General features: G+C 37.2%; 1 protein-coding gene across 3 annotated transcripts in view; it reads left to right on the top strand.

Moving 5' to 3' along the window:
* Nucleotides 1-27,095, top strand: part of PDSS2 (decaprenyl diphosphate synthase subunit 2) — a 173,846-nt gene that overhangs the window by 914 nt on the left and 145,837 nt on the right. The window lies entirely within an intron of this gene.

Below are 27,095 nucleotides of genomic sequence, written 5' to 3'. Positions count from 1 at the left end.
AGTCATTCGCTAGAAATGGTCTTTAAGAAATGGAATGGATTCCTTATCGATTCTGCACTATTCAAGAGGTCACCTCTAGAAAGAAGGGAAAGGGGAGATAGGCGGAAGGTAGACGACAGTTCTTTCCGAGAATACCCCAGGCTTGAAGTAAGAATTTATGTAGTCAGTAGTCATTATCCAGTCTTGGGATTTTTTTATCACTTATGCTGGAGTTCCGTGAAACCTGCCATTAGGATTTTAAGGACCACAACTTTTGCTTCCACTTAATAAACAACAATACACCACCTTTTTATTTGTAAATGATTTCAAACATGTTGAAAAGTTGCAAGAATATAAATAGTACAGTGAGCACACTTGTATACCCTTTAATCAGATTCACCTATGATACATGTACAAATATTCATATGTATATATATATATATATAGAATATATATACATACACATACATATATATTTTTTTCTGAATCATTTGATGGTAGACTGTATACATCACTAGAGGCTCAATGCACAAATTCATGCATGGTAGGGATCCAGCCAGAGGGAGGGACCCCAGGTGGTTGGCCAGCCAGCCCTGCACCCCCCCCAACTCCCGGGAGAGGGGTCAATTTGCATATTAGGCTTTTATTATATAGGCTGGTCTTTTACTCCTAAATACTTCATTGTGCATTTCCTAAGCATAGAAATATTATTGACATAATTATATCACAGTAATCAATTTAGGCACATTTAATGTTGAACAGTGCTTTTATTTAATTTATCATTGGTATTCCAGTTTTGTTAATTGACCTAATAATGTCCTTTATAAAAGCATTCTTTCCTTCTCCAGTACAGGATCCAGTGAAGATCAGATATTGCATTTAGTTGCCATGTCTCTTTAGTCTCCTTCCATCTTGAGGAACACTTCCACAGCTCTTCTTTGTTCTTATGACTAGAGCAGTGATCCTCTAATGCAGGGGTCCTCAAACTTTTTAAAGTGGGGGCCAGATCACGGTCCCTCAGAGAGCTGGAGGGCTGGACTATATGAACTACTAATTCCTACTGTAACACCTCGGCTGCGCTCACTGCCCAAAAAACCTGGCGGGCTGGATCAGACTCCTCTGCGGGCCGCATGTGGCCCGCGGGCCGTAGTTTGAAGACCCCTGCTCTAATGGGACAGTTGTGCCCCCTGGGGAACTTTTGGCAGTGTATGGAAATCTTGTCACAACTAGGATAAGCTACTGGCATTTAATGGTTGGAGGCCAGAGATGCTGTTAAACACCCGACAATGCCCAGGCCAGTTCCCAACATTGAAGGATTATGTGCCCCACCATGTCAGTAGTACTAAGGTGGAGAAACCCTGGATGAAAATGTTCTCTTTTATGTTTTCTTTTTTAAAATTAATCTTTTACTTTGAGATAATTGTAGATTCACTTGCAATTGGAAGAAATAATACAGAGATCCAATGTACCATGTAGGCAGATTTTCCCAGTGGTAACATCTTGCACAACAACAGTACGATATCATAAGCATAATACTGAGGTTGATACAGTCAAGATGCAGAACATTTCCATCACTACAAGGATCTCTCACTTGCCTTCTTATAGCCACCTCCACTTCCCTTGCCCACGCCCTTGCTTTAATTTTTTGAGACACCTGTAATTTCTTTGTTGCTACAAAAGTTACTGAATATCAATAGTAGAGTGATTTTATTTCTTGGCATCATTCCCAGTTACCAAGACTGTCATCTTATGAGTGGGCTAAACTTGTCCTATAGCTGGAATGTTAGTTCTCCAGAGATTCTATATGGTAGACACTCAACACACAGACACACACATATTATAAAGCTTAATAATAGAACTAAAGAGCTTATTACTCAATTTAAGAACTATAACTTTACCAATCATGTGGATGGTGAATTACTCCCCTGTCCATCTGCCTGACCTTATGTATACTGTACTTTGTGTTTATTTTTCCTTTTTAAAATTGCATGAATGTTTCCATAACTAATAACATGTTTACTTTTTCTTCTTTTTGAAATGTATTAACATGGTAGTTTATTACATATAATCTGTTACAACTTGCTCTTTTAATGCATCGTTTCTAAGATTCATCCATGTTGTGTTTAACTGTACTTCATTAGTTTTTCACTGGTATCTAAAATCCTATTGTGTGAATATGTCACAGTCTTTTTTTTTTTTTTTTCTAAGTCAGCTTTTGGGTTGTTTGCATTTTTGGTCTTATGAAAGTACTGCTGTGAATATTTTTGCACATATCTCTTGGTGTACTTCTCAAGAGAACAGATACAGCAGTATGTGCACATGTTCAGCTATAGTAGATAATACCAAATTGTTTTCTAGAGTGGTTGTACCAGTTTACACTCTCATGAGCAATGTCTGAACTCAGGTTACTCCATGTTCTCACAACACTAGAACTATGAGGTTTCTTAATTTTTGCTAATCAAGTCATGAGTTGTGCTCGCTTCGGCAGCACATATACTAATCAAGTCATGAGTTTCTGTGTGTGCCTATGTGTGTGGGATGCAAGTGATAGTATTAGCGTTGGAAGTTGTACTTGTATATTACATTGTGCATATTGTAGTCTCTCTAATAAAGCATTGAAGTGAAAACAGTAGAGCTAAAAAGAGCCTTATAAATTTGTATATTCTGAGAGTTCCAGTTTATCTAGTTAAGTGTCAGATTGACCTTCAGCCCAGGCACCATGGGATGGGTTTCGTTATCTAAATCCAGCCAAGTGCCAGGAATGCATACGATTTGGGCCCACCCAAGAATGTGCATAATCTCCTTTGTCTTGACCTTTAGTAAAACTTCCTGTTTTTTGATGTATAAAATAAACACCCTATTTTGGCTCTGGGTCCCTGTCTGTCCTTCAGAGGACAGTGGTCCCACCAGGCCCCAGTTTTTTCCTTCCATCTCTGTGTCTGTCTCTTTCTTTCATTTGCTCAATCCCCAGCAGCCTCTACTCAGGAGCTGGACCACTCTCTAGCTGTGCTGGACTCCGAAAAGAGAAATATTTACAGTTTGATACCTTGATTGAGATGGCGGTTACATAAATCTGTACATAGAATAAGGTTGCATAGACTTGTATATGCCTTCACATACAAATAAATGCAGTTTAATAAAATAATGAAAATGGAATAAGCTTTGTAGTTTTGCTAACACTAATATACCTATGTTATTATTATTATTATTATTATTATTATTATTATTTTTGGTTTTAACAAGTATATATTGGTAGAAGCTGGATGAAGGACACAGGACTTTCTTATACTGTTTTTGCAATTTTCTGTGAAATTATTTCATTATTTTGGAAAGCTAAAAAAATCACTTTGAATTGAGAAAGAAAACAATGAATGAATGAGAAAAACAATTCATTCATTGTTTTCTTTCTTAATTCAAAGTAAACCTGGGAGACAGGAAACCTGTATGGTCTAATTTCATCTCTGTCAGTAAGGAACACTGTGACCCTAGGAAGTTATTCTAAGCAATAAAGGAAGGAGATTGACTAAATGATTGCCAATTCTAGACTAGTGTAGAAGTTAGTGTCGTAACTGAATGTGGCAAGTAAGGAAGCCATTGTCACTTCTCAAGGAGGAAGTGAGCAGATTGAATGCAATATGATTATACAACTCTATAGTCCTTTTCCTACTATTTAAAATTCCTAAAAGCTCAGAAGGCGTTGTTTTTTCAGACTCATAAACCTGATCCAAACTGATGATTATTTATAGCCTTTCTTTATTCCACTTAATGTGAATATCCTTGCATTTTGCTGCAGAAATACTAATGTATTTGATTACAGGTTACTGCCCCATATTCTGCGAGAGTGCTGGGTTTAAATGCACCTTCCTAAAAATAAAAAAAGTTTAGTCTGGCCAGTGTGGGTCAATGGTTGAGCGTCAATCCATGAACCAGGAGATCACGGTTTGAGTCCCAGTCAGGGCACATGCCAGGATTGAAGGCTTGATCCCCAGTAGGGGATGTATAGGAGACAGCCTATCAATGATTCTCTTTCATCACTGTTGTTTCTATCTCTTTCTCCCTCTCCCTCTCTCTGAAATAAAAATATATATATATATTTAATAAATTTTTTAAAATTTGGAAAGATGTTTTGTTTCAGAAACTTTGGGTGAGGGATTGTTGGCCTATTCAGGTGGGACAGGAATATGTAGGATGCAGTAGAAGCCCAGCTATGTGACGTAAATTGGTAATGTGGGAGAAGCTGAAGAGTGTGACAGTGCATCAACCCCTGATTCTTCCCAGTACAACTTAAACCCTGTGGTTCATTACTCTCTTGCTAATTAAATGTACTTGTGCAAAATATATATTTTTTATTTCTAATCACTTAAATTTCTGTATAAATTTAGTTTTAACTACTTTTAGCTTTTATAAATTCACTTCATATACTGTCTATTGTCAAGAACTTAATGCTTGGCCGAAACCAGGTTGGCTCAGTGGATAGAGCACATGTGTCAAACACAAGGCCCGCGGGCCAAATCCAGCCCGCCAGGCCTTGCAATGTGGCCCGCACCGCGCTGTCATCACTGCACTTCGCTGTCAGTTTATGACATTGTCAGTTTATGACTGTTCAGTAAACCATTCGGCCCGCGATTTAGGCTGGATTTTAGATTTTGGCCCCTTCTCTGATTGAGTTCGACACCCCTAGGATAGAGCGTCAGCCTGCGGACTGAAGGGTCCTGGTTCCATTCCGGTCAAGGGCATGTATAATACCTTGGTTGTGGGCACATCCCCATAGGGGGTGTGCAGGAGGCAGCTGATGGATGATTCTCTCTCATCGATGTTTCTAGCTATCTCTCTCCCTTCCTCTCTGTAAAAAAAATCAATAAAATATATTAAAAATAAAAAAGAACTTAATACTTGCCTTGCCCAGCATGGTTAGAGTGTTGGCCTGTGGACTGGAGGGTCTCTGGTTCAATTCCCAGTCAAGGGTACATACCTGGGTGCAGGTTAGATCTCCAGCTCCAGTCAGGGCATGTGAAAGAGGCAACCATATAGATGTTTCTCTCTCTCTTTTTTCCCCTCCCCCTCCCTTCCACACTCTCTCTTAATATCAATGGAAAAAATATCCCCAGGTGAGGATTTAAAAAAAAAGAACTTAATGCTTTTTAATAATTATATGAAGGACACTTAATTGTTTTAAAGTTGATGACTAATACTTTTTATATAGAATTGGTTGAATATTTGTTGCTTAAACAGATGATTTTATTGAGCAGTATGGCTTTGTTTTAATGATTACTCTTGACAGAGTTGGCCCATAGGATTAAATTTTTGTTTAAATACCTCCTTTTACTTTTGCCTTCAAAACACTGATCTCTATTTCAGATTTAGATAGATGGGATTAATTTAGTATGCATTTTCTGGGCACAGATTATGACATTTAGTTTCTCTCTTAGAGGTATTGATTCCTTGGTAAAGACTTTTTGTTCCTGAGTTCACTACATTTACCTAAAAAACCTTACTAGTCTTTTCTGTATGGTAAAATTCTCCAGAGCTCTTTGAATTTCTTATTAGAAATTTAATTTTAGCTTCCCATGTTTATGAAAGACCCTTTCTAGATTCAGTTATATAATTATTGATGGAAAACCTACGTTACTTATGAAGAACTTTTTCTTGGATGACTAAGAGAAAGTTATAAATTTTAATTCATTCCACAAATATTTGAGGTGCTCTGGGCACGGGGTGTACAAACAAGAATAAGACATAGTTACTGCCCTTCAGGAATTCATGAAAGACAGTATAGTGAGCATGAGTTCTGGAATAAGACTGTTTATTTCATATCCTGGTTGTACCACTACCAAGCTCTGTGATCTCCGGCAATTTACTTAACCTCTCTGTGTCCTATATCTTAGGGTCTTGTGAGGATTACATGGGCAAATATAAGTAAGGTGCTTAGATAGTACCTGACATGTAGAAAGTATCCAGTTGTTCTCAAACATCATTATAATTAAACATTCATTTTAGGGGGGAGGCATACAAATAGAATATCTTGAGTATGCATGCTGTAGTATGCATGAACAAAATGCTGTAGAGACAGAAAGGGAGAGAAAAGTCTCTCTTTAAGAGAGAAAATTGAAGACTTTCAGAAATGAGGTGACATAAAAGTTGTGCCATATTGGATGAGAAGGAAATGGCCCCAGCAGGAAAATGATGTAAGATGTAAGGAATTGCTTAGTGCAGTATAGGGAAGTAGTCATTTTGTATGGGCTGAACATGGGTGTAATGAGGTAAAAAAAGATAGGTTGGAAATGTCTACTTATGCCAAAATACAGTATCTAATGTTAGACTTGCCTTCCATGGTAAGCAAATAGAAAACTGAATAAAATACATAACCTAAATTATTGGAGTATGGACAGCTTGAAATACAAGCAGCAAGTCTCAGTGAGATGACTTCAGTTGAATATTGAACATTGAGTAGATGTTCTTGGGATAGGCAGTGGTGATGGAGATGAAGTGAAATAATGGATTCAATGTACACTTTCAAAGAGTTAAGAGGAGTTGGTAATTTTGAGACTTAGGTAAGATAACATTTAAAATATGCTGGGTATATATGAGTACTATAATGAGATACTATTAACTGATAGAGGGCATACAGGAAAAGAAGCATGTTTGGGTCCTGAGAGTAAGAGGGAATGTTATAGATTTGTTGAACTTGAAGTGTTTGTAGCATGTGGAGATGTCCAAAAAAGCAGTTAGGAATGGGTCAAGTGCTCTAAGGGAGGTAGACACCAGAACTAGGGTTGGAAGATGAGATTTAAAGCCAAAGGGATTGATGATCTCTTAGGGTTGGGGTATAGAATTATATCAGGGTTATTTGGTGGGAAACACAGAAATTGACTTTGGATTATTTAAGCAAAAGTAGGAAATTTATTGGAAGGACACAGTAGATCATAGTTTTAAAGGGGGAATTAAAAAAATCAGGCTTTAAGAAGAATGGGAACTGGGGAAGCTAACAGATATTAGTAGCAGGAATTTATAGACAGTTCCACTAGCATATAACACCATTGTCAGGGAATTTTGGCTTTGACCACCTTTTATTCTTATATGGCTCTTCCAGGCCCAAATTCCTGCTAGAGAGTCTATTTGGCCTTTCTTTTGCTTTGTACCTAGTTTAGATCAGTTCCTTTAATGGCAAATGGTATAGTATGATTGGTTCTGCCTGAGTCATTGGACACAACAGTGAAAGTGATGAAATATTATGGGATAGAATGAGAACAGATTCTGGGCAGGACACCCCTTCCTTGAATTTACTGTCCCCTTCCCCACTTTCTTACTGTACAGACATTTTTAAAGATGTCCCCATCTGAAATAATGTAATTAATCACTTATACTAAAAACATACCACTTCTTCAAAGAGATAACTCATTATCAAGTCTAGAACTTGAGAATGATATTTGATCTACTTTTAATTTTAGTGTGATCCAATTTTTATATTCTTCAACCTGTGGGCTAAGTGGTTAAATCTCCCACTACCATTATACCTGTATAGGCACAGTAATTAGCAAGGCAGAGGAAACACCGAAAACTATTGGCACAGCGTGGTAGAGACTGATGGTTGCCTTTTTTACCTTTCATGATCTTTTTCCATCTTGAAAAAGAAGTGTGACACTGACTAATTTCTGGCCAAAAAGATGTTAGTGGAAGTATATGGAATTTCTGGGAACTATCCTAAAGGAAGGGGCCTACCATTTCTTGTTCATTCTTTTAATCTGCTGCTTTGAATGCTGTTGTACTGTCTGGGGTTCAAGAAGCATTCTGACCATGAAGTTGAGTGCTACAACCTACGGATGATAGTCCAGAGAGAAGGAAGAAACATAGTATTATTGTGGAGTTTCTGTACAGTTCTGGATTACCCCATCGCCAGACCTCTTTTACATAAGAAAGAAGTACACTTCTTATTGCTTAAACTGTTGTGAAAAAAAATCTTTCACAAGGAATTTGGCCTCCTTCATTCGAAAACTGTGGGCATCAGATTTGGGTGAGAGGCTACAACTCTCTACTGTAGTGTCTCAGATAGGTCTCTGTTCACTAGACCTGGAGCTGTTTGTTTTTGGTTATTTAAATCAAAACATATCTTAGTGGAATGCCTATTGACTTGAATTCTTGGATCTGAGTAATTAAATATAGACATGGATTTTTGCCTATCACAACAAAGCCTGAGATGACCTAATATCCTCATACCATACCCACCTTGCTGCCTGTTAGAATCACCATGGCCACTTTGCTTCTGGCAGTTACCTTCTACCACTTGGACTTAGACATCTATTGGTTGTCTCCTGAACTCACCCAAACCTGCAATCGAGATATGTCCCCTTGTCTGGAAATTCAACCCAATACCCTTTGGTCTGTGAGCCAACTCTCTAAGCACTGAGCAACTGCCTAAGGCTATAGCATAGTTTTCAGTCAAGGTTCATTATTTTTGGCCTATGGATATCCAGTTGTTTCAGCATAGTCTGTTAAAAAACACTCTCTTTCCTCCATTGAACTGATTTTGTACCCTTGTCAATACTTAATTGGTGTATTTGTATTGATCCATTTCTGGGTTCTTGTTCCATTGATCTATGTTTCTGTTCTGCCAGTACCACACTGTCTTGATTACGAAGGCTAAATAGTAAGACCTAATGTCACATAAAGTGATTCCTCCTACTTTTGCAGAATTGTTTTAGAATAACCTTGTCTGTGTCTGTCATACTTCTGGTAGTGATAATAGCAAAACCTGGCCCCTCTCCAGCTTACCTGTGTGGGGGACTAGCTTTGACTGAGCCCAGGAGAAGATGACAGTATTCTCTTTGGGTGAGCTTTTGAAACTCAAACTGAGCACAGAGTGGAAGGGAGAATTTTTTAGGGAATAGGATGTTGATCCTAATGTTAAACAGAGATAAGATATCATTTAAAATTATATTTGTAGAAAATGTTCCTTTAGTGGTATCAATGTAAAACTATTATACCATGTTTCCCCAAAAATAAGACATCCTCTGAAAATAAGACCTACTTACAGGTTTCCTTTTGAGTGAAATATAAGGCATTCCCCCCCCCCCCAAAAAAAAAATAAGGCCTATCTCCAGACTCTTGATATTGCAATAAACAAGCCATTCAAAGACAATTTGCGCATGGAAATTAATGACTACATTGCAAATAGAATGGAGAGAAATCAGCGTGGAAACTTTGTGAAACCTAAACTGCAAGAAGTTGTGACTTGGGTGAAGAATTCATGGGAGAAAATCACTGACAGTTGCATTGCAAATGCACTGCGAGCAGGCTACCTTGACAAGAAGTACTCATTTAAAAATGACAGTGCTATTGCTAAACATGAGAGATTTGGTTCACTGATTCTGAAAGAAATGGAGTCACAAGAAATTCACCAGGAAATTCAGGAATTGAATTGTTATGATGATGTTTCAGAAGATGATGACATGATTGTCATTGAATAAATGAGTAAATTCTTAATACTGTAGGATTCACAGTTTATCTGGTTTGTGTTGATAACTACCGTACTACCGTACCGTATAGAGGTAATAAATTTCCTTTATTTTCATTTAACAATAAATGTGTACTGTATTCTTCCTCATGGAAAAATAAGACATCCCCTGAAAATAAGACCTAGCGCATCTTTGGGAGCAAAAATTAATATAAGACACTGTCTTATTTTCGGGGAAACAGGGTACAGTATTTAAAATGGCATTGTCCTGCTTGAAAGCAAAGGAATAGATGGCTAAGTAGTCAAGGACCCTTCTGTTGTTTTCATTTTATTCACTGTTGTGAGGGACTTGGGGTTAGATTTCTACAGCAACCACAGTCTGGACTACATAATACCAACACGTTCTGTGCATGTAGTATTAAGTCTTATGCCTTATATACTACATGTGGATGAAAGGGTTATGGTTGCTATGGAAATCAAACTTTGGACACACTTGGTTGACAATGATGTTTCTCATATGTGGATTTTGCTGCTGAAAGAATGTGAGGTGATGCTATGAGTTGGCCAAGAGATGCATAAGACTTTGTCAGTAATTTTCTTAGCGAGAATTTCATATTTGAAAACTTTGTTATACATTTACTCACAAACATACTAAAGTCTGTGTGTGTTTTGTTTTTAATGTATGAGCTTGATACCTGGAATATATGACTTTAAAGAATGAGTATCAGATGACTTTGCCAATTCGGGTTGGATATTATTCATTTCAGCTGCTCATTCTGTTTGCTCTGGGACAAGGCTCAGGACACGTCAGGCTATTCCGCCACCATTTTGTCTCTCCCAAAGGACGTTGACAGAGTCCTTCTCTTGGCTAGTCTACACATTTCTAAAACATCCCTTAACAATCCAAAGACTAAAGATCTTACATAGTTTTAGTAATCTTATAAAGTCAGTTGTCAGCAGAAAAAGTGTAGGAAGCATACATGGTTCTTCTTGTGAATTATTCTAATTTAACTACAGGGACTTGGGGTAGCAGCAAATAAGAATCTTTTTCTTGGAGTACTGTACTGAGGAGTCCTTTGAACTCCACAGGTGAGAAATACAGATGAAGTAGAGGAAGGGGTTTTATTTTTTCTCTTTCTTTGACACTGTCAGTTAAATTAGGACACAGCTCCCAGTCCTAAATTTAAGCTAAGATAAACCATTGCTGAGTATGTTTATTTGCAGAATTCTTGAAAGAAATGTAGTTTTAGGTTGACAGATATTCCTGCTTTGGATTAGGGAGTCTTGTCAGTTATGAGCTGACATACTAGGGCAGTGATTCTCAACCTTGGCTGCACATTAGCATGAAGGGCCTTTAAAAAGTACTGATGCTTGAGCCTAGCAATATTAAACCAGAATCTCTGGGAATGGGGAGGAAACATGGCATTGGTATTCTTTCTTTTTCTTAAAGCGGATTACTTAATACTAATATGCAACAAGGGTTGAGAACCACTGCAGCAGAGTATGTTTTTACCTCGAAAATTAAATTTTAGCTAAATTTGTATATTAGAATTAGAATGTATCATTAGAAGTAATACATACATTACAGAAAATTTAGAAAGGGCAGTCTTATAATTTATATTAGCTTCCTATTGCTATTATTATAACAAATTACTCAAACTTAGTGGCTTCAAACAGCACAAGTTTATCATCTTACTTTTCTTGAGGTCAGAAGTCTAAAATGGGGATAAAATTAAGGTATTGGCAGAGCTGACTTCCTTCTTGAAGCTCTGCAGTGTTTCCCAAAGTGTGGTACGTGTACCCCTGGGGGTACGCGTTGCACCGGAGTTTGGTGGGGATATGCACTGCTCCGTGCTTAGCTGCGCCTAATTCTACGTCCTCATGAGTACGAGGGGTACTCAGCGTTATGAAAATTATAGAAGGGGTACACATATGTCAAAAGTTTGGGAAACACTGCTCTAGGGGAATCCATTCCTTGCCTTTTCCGACTTCTGAGGCTACACATCACTCCAATCTCTGCTTCTGTTGTCACATCTCCTTTCTGACCCTGATTCATCTGATTTCCTTTTTTAAGGACCTTTGTGATTATATTAGGCCCACCCAGGTAATCTCTCCATCTCAAGATCCTGAACTTACTGACATCTGCAGAGTTCGTTTTGCCAAGTAAAGTAATATCCACAGGTTCTAGGGAGATCTGGACATCTTTGGGAGGCAGCGGGGTACGGGGTACAATTGGACAGCCTACCATACCTGATTAAAATAATTATCACTTTGCTATTTGCCTTGCTAATCTTCCATAATATGTATATTTTTATATGATCATCTTCCATACACAGTTTTGTATCCTTTTCTACTTAGTCTTCATAACCATCATTTTAAATAGCCACGTAATATTCCACCCATTATCATACCACATTTTATGTTGTTTTTACCCTATTGTCGGATTTTATGTTATTTCAGATTCTTATTGATAGATCAAGCTGTGACTAATATTTTTGTTTATTAGATGGAGCCCATGATGTAAGAGTACTGAGCTAAACATTATGAACATTTTATAGTGTTTAATTCAAATTGCCAAACTGTATTTTTGGAACATTATAATCAATTTATTATAAGACAATCAGCAATGTATGAAATTACTATTATAGTATCACTGTGTCTTTGCCAATATTGGTTGTTGTCATTTTTAAAAAGTAGTTTTTACTAATTAAGTGAAAAAATGTTACTTTGGTTTTAATTTAATTTACTTGAAAAAATTTGTATGTTTTTATTTATTAGTTTCTTTTTTTTTTTTTAAATATATTTCATTGATTTTTTACAGAGAGGAAGGAAGAGAGATAGAGAGCTAGAAACGTCGATGAGAGAGAAACATTGACCAGTTGCCTCTTGCACACCCCCTACCGGGGATGTGCCCGCAACCAAGGTACATGCCCTTGACCGGAATCGAACCCGGGACCTTTCAGTCCGCAGACCGACGCTCTACCACTGAGCCAAACCGGTTTCGGCTTATTTATTAGTTTCTCTGTATATTTGTTTATTTCTCATAATGAGTTCTTTGTTAATCCTTATGAGATCTTTGTATAATGAAATTCAATTATATTCTACAGATGTTTTCTTTTAAACATGTGTTTTGAAATTTAAAGTGTTTATATCTTTGGCCTGTATGATTCTTCTATTTTCTTTATTCTTAAGTTTTTCCACTTTACAGAGATATGCAGTAAATATTCAGTTCTGTTTTCTTTATGATTTAGTCACTGCCCTTAGCCGACTGCTGACAAGCTTAGAAGTTTGGGGACTTAGAGGAACAGACTTACTGTATGACTTACTGTACTGAAGCAAGTACTATATTAATGTGGTTCTGTTTACATACTTTATCGAAATTAGAAACATTTAAAAAGGGACTAGAAAAGAAATCTAGCAATTTCAGTGCCTTCCTAAGATGTTTATTGCCCTTCGCTGGAAGGTTTCTTCAGTGTGCTGTCATGCTGTGTGTTCGTCCAGATAATTGAGGATGATGGTCAGCTATCTTAGTCCATGATAAACAGGCAGAATGGACTTTAATTGCATTCTAATTTATTGTCTGGTGAAAGTACCGTGCTAACAAATCAACCCGGATATGACTTATTGGATAGCCTTTGCACTTAGAGGAATAATCAGTTTGTAATCATAAACAATATGAACCGTTCATCTTCTAGATTGCTCTCATATTTATTACCCTCAAATGCTTGTGCCGGGCTTCTTTCCTGTTTATTTCCCATTTCATGGCTCCTGTGCCCCCACCCCGCCTGCTATAAGTTGGTGGGATCCTGTGCTTACTAATACTATAAAAATAAAACTTTGCCCCCTAGAATATCCACCACATCCTTTAATGTCCTCTTTTACTTCCCACTGATTCCAAAAAGGAGACATGCAAATTAAACGGAAACAACAGTCAGCCCCTGTTGCCTTTTTTTTTTTTTTTTTTTTTTTTTTTTTAAACAGCTTCGTGCAGAGAATTGCTTTCAGGGAGTAAATTTTGCCAAATAATGCAGTTCTCTGATATAATACCTTCTTATAATTCTACCATCTAAGGCAACTGCAGAGTGAACAACCTATGGTACTAGTGCCACAGAATAATTTAGCATTACATTTCCTCAGTTGACCCCAATCTTTCTGAATATCACTATTTATAGTGTGAGGGGTACCAAACAGTGTAGCATAACTTAAAGAAGTTTATACTATTTGATATAGTTATAATAAGACGGTGATAATTGACTTCTCTATTTCAGATACCTTTTTTTTTCCTCTCTCTACTTTAATAATTTTGGTTGAATCTACCTATCCTGCAATCAAAGAGGATAAAAATCCTTACTTGAGAGTATTCTTTTTTTATGAATAAGAATCTTACGCCTAGCCGAAGCCGGTTTAGCTCAGTGGATAGAGGTCTTCGGACTGAAGGGCCCCAGGTTCGATTCCTATAAAGGGCATGTACATTGGTTGCAGGCACATCCCCAGTGGGGTGTGTGCAGGAGGCACTGGTCTGTGTTTCTCTCTCATCAACGTTTCTAGCTCTCTATCCCTCCTCTGCCTTCCTCTCTGTGGAAAATCAATGAAATATATTTTCTAAAAAAAGAACATTACACCTAGAAGAAACCTCACAAGTGCTTTGGTATAATGCTTTCACAACAAATATATAATCATGGTATAACTTTTTATTTCCTTTCTTGGTCTAAATTTGTGTTAAAATAGAAGAAAGATATTGGTCTGTGTATATTTCCTACATTGGAGATTGGTTTTGCCTTGCAGATTAGCTTAGGTGAATTTAAAAGACTCACCTAATTTCTGTTCTGAAGAATTCAGTCCCAGTTTAGATCTGCTCAAGGCATTGTTACATTTTATTGACTCCTCCATTTTTAGACCCTCCAAGCTAGATCCTGTACGATATCCTGTCTGAAGGTTAGGAAAGAATTAGGAATAATTCTAAGCCTTACTTTCCAACTAGGGAAATCTGAATGCTTCTGTTGGCACTAACCTAAAAGAGAAACCACAATTAGGATTTTGGGATCAGGTTGAGGGAGGGAGAGAGTGGTTTCTTTGACAAGATGCAGATGGAAGTATTTCTGAGCAGCCAGAGCTTGTCTTGTGCATCCTATGTAGTCAGCCACCTATTTTATCTGGCTCTCCAGCTGTGCTTGAGAATGTTGTTAGCAGGGGCTAACTCCAAGCCAAATCCTACTGTGAAGCTATAGCTTAGTTTGCTTTGGAGAAAATCTACTTTATGTTTGCCATCCCCTTTGCTCTATAGGTGTTATTTCCTACCCTGTTTCCTGATATTTCCTCCTATTGGCAGTATTTTCTGGATCTGTGCATTCTTTGTATGAATTATTCAAGAAGCCCCTTCTAGGACTGTTTAAATTCATTTTAGGAATAACTGTACATTTATAGTCTGAATTTAGTGGCATTTTTACCTTCAGGAAGAGCCTTTTAGGATCAAATTAGAGCAAAATAGTTATAGTTGGCGATACTAGGATGTAAATCCTACCTTGGTTTCCAGCCTTATAATTCTCCCTCCCAGATAGATATAAGATTTCTAATGACTTCTATATCACTGAATCTAATGGATTTATTTTAGACTTTGTTCTAATTGTATTACTGACAGTTTCTTTTTTCTTGAAAAACACTGTTTACTTGATTTTCTTCTGACTTTATAGCCATTTCTCTTTGCCTCTGTGGCAGGCTTATCCAGGTGCTTGGTTATTGCTATGCCCTCTTATCACTCTACTCTCTCTTCAACTTATCCCTTTCAAATCCTCAGTTCCCAGAAACATTCTGATTGAGTCTAACCTTACCCACCTGGCCTCTTAGTCTACTTTTTATACTCTTGAGGAATAGATATGAACATATTGAAAATCATACCATGATCTTGACTAGAAATCTCAGCATCATAAAGTGCCAATTCTCCCATACTTAATATACAAATTAAAGTGATTCCAATTAAAATACTAGAAAATTTAACTGTAAAGTGCACATTGAACCCCGAGTAACCTTGAAAAAGAAGAGCAATAGGGGGCAGGAATTGACCTCTAGATATTAAAGCATACCATAAATCTTCAATTAAATAGTGTTGCTAATATGAGTTGATAGAGCAGAATTGAAAACTCTAAAATGGGATAGAAAATATAGCAGCTTAGGATATGGTAGAAGCATTACCTTATATCAGTAGGACTAAGGATGGATTTAATAAATGGTATTGGTATAACTGTCTAGCCATCTGGAAAGAGAATGTTAGGACATACTTGACATTGTATACTTGGATAAACACCAGATTGGTCAAAGATTTAAACATAAACCATGAAACCATGGGAGATTTTAATTATAACTTTCAAAAATTATGATACAAAATTCTGAACTCAAAAACATTGGTTAATTTGCCTTTTTTTTTTTTTTAAATTGTGACCAAAACTCACTGTAAGCAAAGTGAGAAGAGAAATACAAGATTCATTATAACCCCTTTCAAAATTCCAGCGGCAGTTTTCACAGAAATAGAACAAAAAATCTTAAAATGTATATGGAAACACAAGATCTCAAATAGCTAAGTAATCTCTAGAAAGAAAGACAAAGCTGGAAGTGTTACACTTTCTGATTTTAAACTAGATTACTAAATGACAGTATCAAAATCATATGGTATTGGCATAAAAACAAACACATCCATTATTAGTATAGAATAGACAGCTTCAAAATAAACCCATTCATATATGGTCAATTAATGTTTAAGAAGGAGCCGAGAATATACAGTGGGAAAAGGATAATCTCTTAAATAAATAGTGATGTAAAAAAAATGGACAATGACATGCAAAAGAATGAAACTGGACCATTATCTTTCACAATACACAAAAGTCAATTTAAAATGGATAAAAGATTTGCACATAAAACTCCTAGAAGAAAATATAGAGGATAAGCTCCTTGGCTTGGCAGTGATTTTTTTGGATTTGATATCAAAAGCAAAGGCAGCAAAGCAAAAATAAACAAGTAGGACTACATCAAACTGAAAAGCTCTACAGCAAAGGAAATCATCAACAGAATGAAAAGGCAACTGTTTACTAAATGGGAGAAAATATTTGCAAATCATATTTCTGATAAGAGGTTAATATGTAAAATATATAAAGAACTCATACAACTAGATAGGGGGAAAAACAAATTAAAAATAGGGCAGAGGATCTAATAGATATTTTCCCAAAGAAGCCATACAAGTGGCCAACAGGTACATGAAAGGGTGCTTGGCATCACTAATCATCAGGGGAAAGGAAATAAAAACCACAATGAAATATTACTTCACACCTATAGGAAATAAGTGTTGACCACGATGTAGAGAAAGAGAACCCTTGTGTGCTGTGTAGGAATGTAAATTGATGCATCTACTATGGAAAACACTGTATAGAGTACTCAAAAAATTAGAAATAGAACTGTAATATGATTCAGCAATCCCACTTCTGAGCATTTATCCAAAGGAAACAAAGTCATTATCCGATAAGATACCTGCATCCCTGTGTAGCATTATTCACAAGTAGAGGCCTGGTGCATGAAATTCGTGCATGGGGAGGGGGTTGTCCCTCAGCCCAGCCTGCACCCTCTCCAATCTGGGACCTCTTGAGGGATGTCCGACTGCCCTTTTAGGCGTAATACTACCAGGCTCAGGCCTAAACAGGGAGTTGGACATCCCTCTCACAACCCAACAGTGCTGGCTCCCAACTGCTCACCTGCCTGTCTTCCTGATTGCCCCTAACTGATTCTGCCTGCCAGCCTGATCACCCCCTAACCACTCCCTTGCCAGACTGATTGATGCCTTACTGCCCTCCCCTGCAGGCCTGGTCACCCCCTAACTGCCCTCCCCTGCAGGCCTGGCCCCCCTCAACTGCCCTCCCCTGCAGGCTTGGTCCCCCCCCCAACTGCTCTCACCTGCAGGCCTAGGTTCCCCCCAACTGCCCTTCCCTGCTGGCCATCTTGTGGCGGCCATCTTGTTGATGGAGTGATGGTCAATTTGCATATTACTCTTTTATTAGATGGGATAAAACAGACATGGTCCCTGCATTCATGAAGCTTACTTTCTAGTGGGAGTGACAGGCATTAAACAATCCCAACTAAGAATGTACAACTGTATATATGATTTAAGTTAGAAAGGAGATGAAGAAGGGAATACCAATGGAAAAGGAAAATTGGATCTCATAAGAGAAGTCTTCTCTGTGGAAGTAGCATGCTATTATAAAAATTAGCATATTTTAACTAAGCAAAGTTTCCAGGTAGCAGGAACAGCATGAATAAAGGCCCTATGATGGAAGTAAACACAATGAGGAGAGAAAAAAGGTCAATGGGGCCACAGCAGAGAGAACGGGAGGCATGCTGTGCAATAAGGCTGACTAAACAAGCTATTCAGGCCTTGTTAGTCACATTAGAAGTCTCCAACTTCAGAGCAACAGAAACTGCTAAAGTTTGGAGAAGGAGCAGAGAAGAGTATCGAATGTGTGGGTATTTTCATGTATTTTTAAATTCAAACAATCTATATAATAAAAACCTAAGTGAACTTTATGGCAGAATGACCAGAACAACCGGTTTATGATGTGCACTGACCACCAGAGGGAAGATGCTCAACGCAAAAAGTGCCACTCACCAGAAGCTGGGCTCACAGCTGGTGAGCTCAGATGCCATGGCGGGAGCCTTTCCCAACTGTGCAGCAGCAATACCAAGCAGGCGCAGCTGGCCAGGATGAGTGCGAGTGGCACGGCACCGGCCCCAATTTAGGCTCCTCCTTGGCTGTCTACCGCTTGGCGCACTGTTGCATTCCCTGCGGGGATCAGGCCTAGGCTGGCAGTCGGATATCCCCACAGGCATGTCAGTCTGAGGGAAGTGCAGGGATCTCAGGATGACTCAGGGAAGTGCAGGGATCTCTGGGTGAGCCTGCCTCTGCGCTTGACTCACCCACCTGATGGTGTTCGCAGGACAGACCATGGTGGCCCAGCCCGTGCACATGCAGCAGCTGCTGAAGCTCAAGCAGCAGGCTGCACAGCAGCAGGCCATCCAGCCACAAGCCAGCAGATGAACATCCCTGAGGGGTCCTGGACTGCAAGAGGGCACAGGCCAGGCTGAGGGACCTCCCTCCCCCAGAGTGCATGATTTTGTGCTCCGGGCCTCTAGCATAAAATAAAATGGTATACTGTCACACTCCCAACCTGTCACTATTTACGTGATTTCCCCCACCCCTATAAGGCAGTTTTAGTCTTATGTATGGTACTGAGTATATCCTGATATTAGTACACATACACAAACACAACCTTCCCTCTTTTCTTACACAAAAGATAATGTGCTAACATACTGTTCTATACTTTACTTTTTTTACTCCTTTTTAATTTATTATTATTTTGCATCTCATAGTATTCCTTTGTTTGGCTATACTATGGTTTATTTAAACAGTCCCCTGTGGATGAGAAGAAAAAAGCCAGCGAATGTTATTGGATTTTGCTATTATAGTCAATCTTGCAAGTAGGATTGCTGGGTCACAGGTTAAAGACATTTGTATTTTTAACTTACTGCTACATTGTGCAGTTCTACCAACAATGTATGAAAGTGCCTGGACAACTGACAAGTTATTCAACATTTGGATTTTTACCAATGAAATAGGGGAGAAACATCTTTGTCTCTTTTTTTAGGTAAGGTTGAGCCATCTATACTTCCTGTTCTGCAATTATCTGTTCATGTCCTTTGCCCAATTTTTTTTTCTTCTTTTTTTTTTTTAATCCTCACCCGAGGATATTTTTCCACTGAGTTTTAGAGAGAGTTGAAGAGAGAAGAAAAGACAGAGAGAAATACTGATGTGAGAGAAACACATCGATTGGTTGACTCCTAACACACACACACCCTCACACCCTCAGGGCCCAGGCCAGGGAGGAGCCTGCAACCAGGGTACCTGCCCTTGATCCAAATCGAACCTGGGACTCTTCAGTCCTCAGGCTGAGGCTCTATCCACTGAGCCAAACCAGTTTTGGCTCTCCTTTCACTTTCAAGAGTATCTTGGCTGGGCTGAAGAACTATGCTGTATTAAGTAAATATATTGACATATTCTAAATCTTCTCTTATGTCTTACTCTATTAATGAGAAAATTGAGTCCAGGATTTTATTTTATTTTATTTGATTGGCAAGAGTTTCTCCATTAGAAGCACGATTTTAGATTATGTAATTTTAATAATGGTGGGTTAAGGGAATAAATAGGTAAAAGGAATCAGTAAAAAAATCAGTCTTTCTGGTTTGATTAAATTGGATTGATATCATGTAATAAGTGCCAAATTCTTTGTGAGCTTACTCATTTTTATACCACTCTTCTAGTTGTCTATTCACTTTCTCAGTGGCACCACAAGTGATTTTGTACATTTTTTTACATTTAGTCTAGTACTCAACTGTAATTGGGATGTTTCTTAGTACCTCAAGAGATGGAAAAAATGAAATCATTGCAACTTCTAATGTAGTTCTCTATCAGACTCATAACTGACCCCTCTCGGGATGGTCAGTAGGGCAGAAAGCCATCTTTGTGGGACGACTCGTGCGAAATCACTGTGGGTACCTGTTATACTTCAGATCTTTATGTTTTCATATTGCTTTAACTTTCCTGGTTAGTCTTTGGATTCTGGGGTTAGCTCTCTGTTATACCTTTGGCATACTGCGCATTAGCCTTGGGCAAGTGCCCTTTTTACTTTATCTTGAAGCCAGATAGAGCAAATAATGTTTTCTTTCTTTAAAAATTTTCTTCCCTCCTATCTTTGTAATGACTTTTCCTTATTCATACAAAAATAATGGTGTCAGCAAAAATGAGAGTTAAAGGTTTGCTGACAAAATTTTTGAGCAGCTCATTCATGTTATCTACCCAGGGTCTCTAGAGACAGTTCATTTACATGAAAACTGCTGATATTTCTAGAAATCAGTCATGCAAGTAAGAACTCTGCTCACAGGTCAGGGGCCACAGGTGCATTTGCAAGCCTGTCATCTCACCTTCAGGAACAGCCAAGCAGTCAGTCTTTCTGGTCTTTTTCACAGGTGGTGGGGAGAAGCTGAGGAACAGCACAGTTTCCAGATGTCAAGGTCTAAGTAGGTCAAGTCAGATCAAGTTCAAAATGGTCAGAATACTAAAGTAGAGTGCAGTGGTTGGCAGAAAATTGACAAACCCATCAGATTTATTTGAGGAGATGGTAGCTTGTGGATTAAGTTGCACTACTAGTGATTTTCTTTTCCTTACCTGGAATTCAGATGTACTATTCTTGTACCTCTACTACGGTATTATGGGAGAAGGCTAGCAGGGAAAACCCTAACTTTGGACTTCCCTGGTTTATTTTTTAAATTTTTATTACTTTAGATCTTAGAGAAGTATTTTAAAGATTTCCTTTATTACTCTAAAAAAATATTGCAAGTTAAGTTTCATGCTCTCTTTTAAACTCGGAAAATTCAGTTTATGATAAAAGAATAAAATTGATTAAGCCTTTGAAAAATATTTCTTCATGGTTAAATATGATTCGGTTAGCCTTGATGTTAGAATATTACAGCTAGTACTACACCATGCGCTAATCTTGAGATCATGAGGTATTTTAGGCAAGTCTAAAACTTCCTTTGACCCTGGTTGGTTCTTTTGTAAAATGAGCAGATTTGGACTAGTGAGCTCTTGGATATCTTCCAAGTCTGTGGTTTGATGACATAAATGCCCATATTAAAGTTTAACAAAAAATGAATAATTACTAAATAATGTGGATGATTTAAATGTAAGTCTAGTCCTGCTGTGAGCCTTAGTAGGACACAGAAGAGTGTTTACCGTGCTCAAAATGACATTTTAATACAGGATCAGCTTGTCAGTTTTTAGTTTAATTTTTAAAATATCTACATCTCCAGTATAGTTATAACCTTTCTGCATGTATCTAATATTCATGAAGTTACTTTTTAATTTTTAATTTTTATTTTTTAATATTTTATTGATTTTCCTCAGAGAGGAAGGGAGAAGGACAGAGAACTAGAAACGTCGATGAGAGAGAAACATCGACCAGCTGCCTCCTGCACACCCCCTACCGGAGATGTGCCCGCAACCAAGGTACATGCCCTTGGTTGTCCCGGAATTGAACCTGGGACCTTCCAGTCCGCAGACCGACTCTCTATCCACTGAGCCAAACTGGTTTTGGCTGAAGTTACTTTTTAATATCAATGAGTCTTAAGTCTACTTAATATCAATTTTTAAGTCTACTATTCTTCATTATACAAATATCCTTTTGTAAATTGTTTTGATTCCTGTATATGGGAACTCAGAAAAGTACCTAACTGTTATACTAGTTACATTATTAGCTTTTTAATAAAAGATTCTTTGGTATTTCTATGTGGATAACCATGTCTTAGAAATAGAAACATCTCCCCACCCAGTCTGTATGTCATCTTATCTCTTTTTCTTCTCTTATAGTATTTGCCAGAATATCTGGTATGATACTGAATAGTGGTGGTGAGAGTAGACATTTATATGTGTTCCAAATTTTGCAGGAAATTTTTATCTTTTTGTTATTAAATACGTTGATTGTGGGGCTTTGTAGATATTCTTTATGTGGCTGAGGAAGTTTCCTTCTTTTTTACATATTGCTTGGTTTGATTAGTTAATATTTTTTGACAGTTATTGGATCTAATCTCATGAAGGTTCTTATCTTATTATTTTCTTATAATATCCTTAGGAGTGTTTGCTGTGTTTTTTTGTTTTTGTTTTTTTGGTTTTTTTTATTGATTTTAGAGTCAGAGGAAGGGAGAGGGAGAGAGAGAAAGAGAACCATTGATGTGAGAGAGAAACATCTGTACACTCCCTGACCAGGGATCAAATCCATAACCTGACTATGCACCCTGAGTGGAATCAAGCCCTCCACCTCTTGGAGTACCAGACAGCATTCCAACCAACCGAAGCTCACCAGCCAGGGTATAATATCTTTGGTTTTAATATCAGAGTTCTCTTTGTCTAATTTTAGTATCGGGTTAATGCTGACCTCATAAAATGAGTTGGGAAGTGTACCCTCTTCTATCAATATTTTCTGAAAGAGCTGGTATTAGTTCTTCCTTAAATGTTTAGTAGGGAGACATTTGGGCTTAGACTATTCCAGTTTTTTATTTATTTTGCTTGAGTTCATAGTTTATGCTTTTAAAGGGATTTGTTCACGTAACCAATTTGTTGAATTTATGAGAATAACCTTTTTTGTAATATTGTACTTCCTTATGTTCCTGAAGTATGTGAGTTTCTTTCATTCCTGATATTTATAATTTGTGTCTTCTCTAGTTCTTCGTCATTTTGGTTAGAAGTTTATCAATTTTATTTATGCTTTCAAGGAATTTGTTTCTGTTTTATTGATTTTACTATTTTTCTATTATCTATTTCATTAATTTATGCAAGGGATGGAAACATCCAGCCCATAGGTCTATAAGGCTGGAGAAATCATTTGGTCTGGCCCTGCCAAGGTATTAGGGGTAAGTTAATTAAATGTTTGCCCAAATATAGTAGGCTATTTTTTTTTTCTTTTTTTAAACTTTGTTTTATTGATTTCCAAAAGAGGAAGGGAGAGGGAGAAGAAAAACATCAATAACGAGGACCATGGATCAGCTGCCTTCTGCACACCCCCTACTGGAGATAGAGCCCAAAACCCAGGCATGTGCCCTGACCAGGAATCAAACCCCGACGTCCCAGTTCATGGGTCAATGGTCAGCCATTGAGCCATACCAGCTAGGCTGTTTTCTCATTTTTAAGGAATATCTATTAGTTGCAGAAACTCAGAAAATAGACATAACAAGAAAATCAAAATACCCATTAAGCTATCACACTGTTTAATAAAATTCAGCAATGTATTTTATATAACTGACCGCATATCCAAATAAGGCTACTTATTTTCCATTTTTAAGGATTTTGCTTTCTAGTAAATACCTACTGTAAACATTTTGATCTTATACTCATTGTCTTTTCTTTTCTTTTCTTTTCTTTTTTTTAAATCAATCTTTATTGTTCATATTATTACAAAGGTTCCTCATTTCTTCCCCCCTCCACCAGGTTCCCACCCCACCCTCCGCCCCCTTCTCCTCCCCCATTGTCCTCATCCATAGGTGCACAGTTTATGTTCAGTCTCTTCCTCCCTCCCTTTTCCCGATAGTAAATCCCTTTTCAGATAGTAAATCAGTTACTTAGCATTTTCTCATATCAATAATACCTCCACATGCCCAAAGATACACTTCACACAAAAGACATTTCCAAATAGGTCAACCAACCTCATCCAGGCCCCGCACAAGGCACTCACAGATCAACACCCCAGCGCTATACTAACTCAACATATCCAAGCCTTCATCTCTTGATTCAGCAGACCCTCAAGTTCCCGCAAAAGTTTCCAGCCATGTCTGAGAGGCAGCCTTGGGGCGGGGGCAGGCGAGGAGCGAGCTGTTCCAGGCCTGGATGCTCCGGGCCTGGCCTCTGTTGCTCTGGTTCGTTCCACAACCAGCTGCTCCGGGTCTGGCCACTGGTAGGCTAATTTTTAAGTTGATAATTTTGTATGGCTCACAAATGATGTTATAAACACCCAAATGACCCTTGGCAAAAAAAATAATCTCCACCCTGGTTTATACTTTAATCATTTCCTTTGCTTGTTGTTTTGGGTTTATTTTGCTCTTTTTTTTTTTTTTACTTCTTAACATGAAAAATGAGAGCATTGATTTGGGAACTTTCTTCTTTTCTAATAAGTATTTAGCACTATAAATTTCTAACTTCATTCTGAATTTTTTTAATATATTTTTATTGATTTCAGAGAGGAAGGGAGAGCAAAAGAGAGATAGAAACATTAATGAGAAAGAATCATTGATTGGCTGCTTCCTGCACACCCCCCACTAAGGATAAAGCAGGCAATCTGGGCATGTGCTCTTGACTGGAATCTAACTCAGGACCCTTCAGACCGCAAGCCAACACTCTGCCCACTAAGCCAAACCAACTAGGGCCATTTCTGAATTTTTGATGTTATATTTTTATATTAATTTAATTCAAAATATTTTCTAATTTCCCTTGTGATAACTTCCTTGTCCTATAAATTACATAGAAATTTAGTTTTAATTTTAAAATATTCAGTGATACTCCAGATATTTTTCTATTACTGAGCTCTAGTTTAATTCTCCTATAGTTCTCTTGTAGTCAGAGAACGTTCTTTGTATGATTTCAGCTTGTTTCAATTTGCAGAGATTTGACTACAGCCTAGAATGTGGTCTATCTTGGAGAACGTTCATGTGCTCTTGAAAAGAATGTAAGTTCTGTTGTCAGGTGAATGTCCCTTAGGTTGAGTTGGTTGATGGTGTTATTCACATCTTCAGTATCCTTACTCACTTTTTATCTACTTCCTCTGTTGATTACTGAGACAAGAGTGTTCCTAACTGTAATTTTAGATTTAATATTTCTTCTTTCAGGTCTGTTATTCTTGCTTCATATATTTGAAGCAAATTAAGAGTTAAAGTACATTTATGATTGTTATATTTTCTTGATTACTTGACTTGTATGATTTAGAAGATATTTTAAAACACCCCTTTTCACTGCTAATAATCCATAATTGAAATCTACTTTGATATTCATATAGATATTTTACCTTTCTTTTGATTAATCTGTATGTTTCATTCTTTAATTTTAATCTTTCTATATATTCTAAGATGATTTTTTTATAGACAGCATTTGGTTGAGTCTTGCTTTTATATTTGCTCTGGCAACTTTAGTCTTTTAGTTGGTATCTTTAGATAATTTATACTTAAAGTAATTATCGGCATAGCAGAATTCAAATCTACTATCTTGCCAGTAGTTTTTTACTTAATCAATCATAGTCTACCTTCAAATAAGTTTATACTACTTTGCCTATAGTATAAGAAACATACAACTGTATACTTCCAATCCTTTGGTCCATTGTTTGTAATACTATTGTTATACATTTTACTTTTATGTATGTTATAAATATTGTTACCATTTTTTTTAGATTCATTTATCTCTTAGAACAATTATAATAAGAAAAAAGGTGGACTTCATATTTAACATTTCCAGCAGTTTGAATTGGAGGTAGCCAAAGAAACTTATTTTTAGCTAGATAGATATAGATATATAAATATATTTGCACACATCTATTTCCTTCCTCTTTTTTCAGAGAGGACTTAGAAATGATGACATCCCAGTGGTAAAGTGTACATTTCACTACAAAGAATCAGAGCTCCCTGTGAGGTAGGAGGACTCTGAACTCTTTCTGTTATTCAAAGTAGGAAATGCTGTAAAAAAAATTATGAGGACATGTCCAAAGGACACAGGAGCCAGATTGAATGAACTCCCAAAGACCAAATTTCAAACAATGTGACCATAAAGGAGTGAAAAGAATGAATTTTATAATTAATTGATCCCAAAATAATGCATGTGTTCGTACAAATAAAACAGATAAGGGAGAAGATAAATTTCTGTGTGAAAATGTAATGTCAACTATAAAATTAGAAAGAATAGCCCAGCCAGCATGACTCAGTGGTTGAATGTCGACCTAGGAACCAGTAGGTCATGGTTCGATTCCCGGTCAGGGCATGTGCCCAGATTGGGGCTCCATTTCCCCTGTGGGGTGTGCAGGAAGCAGCCAATCAATGATTTTCTCTCATCATTGATGTTTTTATCTCTCCTTCTCCCTTATTCTCTGAAATCAATAAAAAGATATTGTAAAAATAAATAAAGTCGAGGAATAATAGGAATAAAAAGTCACTATTTGGTATCCCTCATAGTAATAACTGTATTAGGAAAAAAATCACCAATAGTTATTAAAATTGATAGGTGCAGGTTTGGTCAGTAATAGAATATTTTGATAGTTTCCAAGTACCCTTCCATAATATTCTTATTAATTACAAAGGGGAAAATAGGAACTTGAGAAAACTAGCAGACACCACTTTAGAAAAGCTGCAAACCCAGCATCATCAATATTGAGATAAGTTAATGTTTTGGCTTCCTGGTATGATGTACTGAAAAAAACATAACTTCACTACCATGGTATTCCTGCCAAAAATGCTTAGCCTGAAATCTAATCATGAGGAAATTAAGAAAAGATAAAAATGGGGAGGGAGGACTTTCTACAAAATAACTAGCTTATACTCTCCAAAAATTTTACTAGCAAAGAAAAAAAGAAAAAAAAAAAAAAGACTAAAGAACTGTTCCACATTAAAGGAAACTAAAGAGACATAACAACTGGCTGCAGTGTGTGATCTGGGATTTTCTTTTGTTGTGAGAGACATTATTGAGACAAAATGAGGTTTGTTGATTAGATAATAATATTGTATTACTGCTAATTTCCTGATATTTATATTTGTACTGTAGTTATGTAAGAGCCTGTCCTTGTTTTTAGGAAATACATTATTTAGGAAGTAAGTTATTTAAGGGTAAAAGGGCATTCATGTCAGCAAAAATGAGTTCTATATTGACAAAATAATAAATTTGTAAGCTGTTAGCATTTAGGGAATCTGGGTAAAGAGCACATGGAGATTCCTTGTACTGGTTCTATAGCTTTTCTGTAAGCCCAAAATTATGTGCAAATAAAAAGTTAAAGTTTTCAATAAAAGAGGAGTTTTACTCTTAAGTACTTGGGAAATTATTAATGTTTGTCCT

This window comes from Pipistrellus hanaki (genome assembly GCF_964339955.1).
Source record: "Pipistrellus hanaki genome assembly, chromosome: 7".
Taxonomy (NCBI): domain Eukaryota; kingdom Metazoa; phylum Chordata; class Mammalia; order Chiroptera; family Vespertilionidae; genus Pipistrellus; species Pipistrellus hanaki.
Note: the sequence above shows the minus strand (reverse complement) of the source record. Positions and strands in the feature narration are given on the sequence as shown.